This window comes from Formica exsecta, unplaced genomic scaffold (genome assembly GCF_003651465.1).
Source record: "Formica exsecta isolate Colony F162 unplaced genomic scaffold, ASM365146v1 scaffold394, whole genome shotgun sequence".
NCBI classification, from domain to species: Eukaryota; Metazoa; Arthropoda; class Insecta; order Hymenoptera; family Formicidae; genus Formica; species Formica exsecta.
The window spans coordinates 850,207-854,537 of NW_021851177.1; the positions used below are offsets into that span (position 1 = coordinate 850,207).

Here is a 4,331-nt window from a genome sequence, read left to right on the forward strand (position 1 = left end):
TTGAAATAAACTTCAAAAGAGGAGTATATTTATTGACAAATTTACGATCTTTCCTTTGCGAGAACTTAAATCGCGTGCCTGAACCGTATTTACGGAATTATCTAACATTAATTTAATTAAACATCTTTTATATAGAACGCGACCTAAGATTAAAGAATACAAATAAGTAAAAAAATATATAATTAATAAATAATTTATTGATTAGAAATATATATACCTTATCTATAAAAAATTAAAAATCAAGACTTAATTATCGAGAACGTTTTTTAACGCTAAAATCTCAATAACGTGAAGGAACGACGTCCAATCTATTTAGTTATCTTTCGCTGAAAAATCATCCGCCCGTTCACCGAAGGATACGTATCTGAAATGATGCAAAATTTTTCGGAACACCCGGTGTACATAATAAGAACAAATTTCATCGCGGATTCATAAGCACTCGGCTGCTAAGCATCGCTAAGAAAGGTCACTTGACACTTAGGCAACCGGCACGCTCGCTGCCATCTAGTCAGCCGCCCCGCCAGGCGCCCCATTCAGGCAGTAGGGAGAGTCAGGAACGGGCCAGACGAACAAGCAGGCGCCAGTCTACCGTGGGCGCACGTCGTGGCACCACGTGTGTTCCGATTCAATGTTTTCATACGGTATAATCACGTTCAAGCTTTTTTTACTCTGATTATACGCAGTCTCAGCGATACGCGATGATCATTTCAGTGATTATTTACCATATGTGATCGGACCGAAAGCGCGAGAGAAGTGGTGACGGACGTTTACTCTGAGTCAGTAGTAGTGTGTGTGATACAGTGCGTCGAGCAACACGGAGGGATCTATCGATGATCTATGATTGCATAAGCATGAGGTAACGTCCGTTCCGAGTGATTCGTATCTACGTGATATTATGTGATTTTGATTTTGATTTATTGCTTATTCGAGTCTTTTGATGACGTTCACAAAGACGGCGCTCCACGATTTTCGCGAGTTTCGCTCTCACCGCATATCGCAGTTTATTCCGACACGGCGTCACGAATGTGCGTTACGAATCGATGATCAATGTTTGACGCAACGAGCTTTGGAACAAAGTCGGCCGCGTACCTCGTGCGTCGAGTTAACGCGAATCGAGTGTGTCGTGTATGGCAGATATTATTTTTCATGATCCCGCACGCAGATAGGTTACGCCAGTTTTTCCTTTGCAGCACGCATGAAAAATGGAAAACGTCATTAAATAATGCATATCGCTTCGCGAATCGGCAAAGTTAAATTTGATATCCCAGAAAGAGTATTATAATGTTCTAATGATATCTTTGAGATAATGTGATCATTTAAAAGCCCCTTTTCCAGTGTTTTGTTTAGCATAACGTGAAATACTCAGAACAATGTTTTTGCTAATGTTACATCAGTTTTCCTTACATTTCTATATCTAATTATAAAAATATGAGAAAAATAAAAGCACTTTTTTTTATCCATAAACAAATTGTTTCACGTTCTTTTTTTGCTTGGAATCGTAGAAGATTTTAACAAGTCATTTTTATAATACCAACAATAATTAAGACTTCTGGGAAAATTAAAAAAGGAGGTAAAAAAGAGATTATTTTATTTTTTTTTGCGTCCGAGATAGACCAACATTTCCATCCGTAAAAATGAAAATTTTTAAAGACAAACATTTTTTAAAGACGTGGTCTTGGTTGATTCTTAAGATTAAATCTGACAGTTTCGCACAGAATTACATTACGATTGGATTAAATTTAAAATGCGCGGCAGATATTAAATAATTCTCTCTAACTTAACAAATTGCGTCACTAGTCGTTAAGCCGAGATGGCAGAAAGACTTTTTCATTCAGCTATTGTTGATGTTTAAAATTTGATATTTGCAATGCATATCATTTTTATTAATCACGAATTGAATAAAATCAATTGAATATATCATTGAATATCATTGAATATATCATATAATCATTGAATATATCAATCGTCTCTTTTAATATAATCATACAATAAAGATACTATTTCCGAAATTATATTAAACACATCTGTATTATATTAAGTCCATATTGCTTTAACATTTAATATGATTGGTATTTTTCCATGCATTATATAGCATGATTTGATAAATAGCTTTTCATATATATTATAGTTTGAATTGATTAATCATCTTCTCTCATATATATTACAGTTTAAAAACTTAATTAATTAAAGTTTTCATTTAAATCTATAATTAAATTGTAATTAAATCGTAATTAAATCATTTAGCAAATTTCCGTATTTTTGGAAATTTCATATTTTTTCCAAAACGTTGAGAGATTCGACATAATTCCAAATGCTAATTATATGTAACCATAGACATAAATTTCTTTGGTTTATTTCTGTTTCGATTTAAGATGATTATGATTTGTATTTGAAAGTATCCGCTTTCATTCCACGACGTAATTTGAGATGACGAAGATGTTCCTATATGTCATAATAACTATAATTTTAAAGGATTTGCATGCCGATATCGCACCGTTTCCTCGAATTCAAATACTGAGAGAAATAGCAGAAGCCCACATTTCTACCTTTAATGTTCACCATAAATTGTCGCGCAACTCCCACTTTTTCATCATTCTAGTCGGAGATGGTCCAAGCGCTATTACATCTATATTCGGGTTTAAATTCGAGAATGCGAACACAATTCGGGCTATATGCATAAATATGCTTTCAAAACTTGGTAGGATTATTTGAAATTTAAACAGTATGTGGATTTTGAGTTTCGTATCCTCCTGCCCGTAGATTAAACAGAAGAGCCAAATTAGTTTGAATCCCCATGAGGTTACTTCTGGCTCGTTATTATACTGACCGAGGCAATCCCAAATACAGGTATTCAAATACGTGCGTGACTTTCGATTTGGGCGTTCTGTACGCGTGGCACCGCACACAATGCACGAGGCGTGCTATTAACAGTATTTGTCCTGGACAATTGGCTAGCAAGCGATATTATCGAGAACATCCTTGCACGAGCATTTAGTCAAATACTCGTCGGAAGGATAATAGCTATATGGAGAAATTGTAATCGGATATTAATAGCCAATCAGTCTTCCTTCATTTCTTCCTAAGCGTCTATTTCTCTCGCGATCCATCATTCGGCGTGACAAAACGAAGTTACGTAACAAAGCCAGCGTGGCAAAACTTTGCGCTCAACTCGAAATCACGACTCGATTTGCCTAACAAAGATATGCGTACAATAACAACGCGCTGTTTTTAGTAAGAAAGAAAGCGAAACTTAAATCTCTTTAGATTCTATTTTAATTACGTCATTGCGATATTTTTCCCGTCAAGGAAATGAGAACAAAAGAAGCCGCCGGAAATCTTCTAGTGCTTCAGCCAAGTCAGCTTTCATTACTACTGATATTAATTTGATCGTTATTTACAGCGCGGTAAAACTAAAGATTGATTACGGAAAGGTTATTAATATCAATTTATGAGAGAAAAGAAATTTATTATATGGAATACCGAGTTGCGATACCTCTGCACGTTATAGGAAAAATATAACACAGTTAAACTGTTCCATTTCATATAACGCGCACGGGGATTTCGTTTATATTTATTTTCGAAGTATTTTTTGCGAATTTTTTTTGATCGCCAAAAATATTTTCCTTGCCTTTATGGTACAAAACTACTGGTAAGCTAATATAGAAAGAAATATGACACAAAAATAAATACATGGACGTATGTAGGTTACGTATATATAATAAAACTATTCGAGATAATAAATGACACAGAACGGATTCCTTAATTGTCGCAAATTGAAAAAATTCTAAATAATTTTTGCAGGAATAGCGATTGAGAATTCGGCATTACGATACAATCAAATTCTAGAGAAATACTCTTGCTGTAGGGCATGCCAGAATCCAGGAAACAAACGCGAACTTACAATTAGTTACGTTAGAACCGCGTGCAAGACATGTCAAACAATTTAGCTGCGACTGCAAAGCTGTACTCTATATGCATAGATCTATATGCATAGATCTTAGTAACTCTAGTCAAATTGCAAAGCAACAAAAAACGGATGTAACAAAGAGAAGACAGTGCCTTTAACTGTTGAAAACGAGATAACTAGACCAAAACGTACGGAAATGCTCTATGATTCTATAAATCAGCGCGTATCTACTATTATAAAGTTTCTCAAACCGTATATTTCTATACGCGGAACGTTTCCGAATCATTGAATGTGCTTCCAGCCGCAGATTTGATTTTAAACCCTCCCGAGAATAGATCCTTGCTACCGACTCGTGCTCTTCTTGAACATCCTTTGTAGTAGATGTATGAGCAACTGCTCATGAAAATGCATAATCTTGACGACG

General features: G+C 35.2%; 1 long non-coding RNA gene across 1 annotated transcript in view; it reads left to right on the forward strand.

Annotated features, from left to right (window-relative positions):
- The first annotated feature begins 537 nt into the window (after positions 1–537).
- The window catches only part of LOC115239761, a 73,445-nt gene continuing 69,651 nt past the window's right edge, over positions 538–4,331 (forward strand). The window contains exon 1 of the long non-coding RNA XR_003884671.1: positions 538–856. This is a non-coding gene — a long non-coding RNA (uncharacterized LOC115239761). The remainder of the gene's footprint in view (positions 857–4,331) is intronic.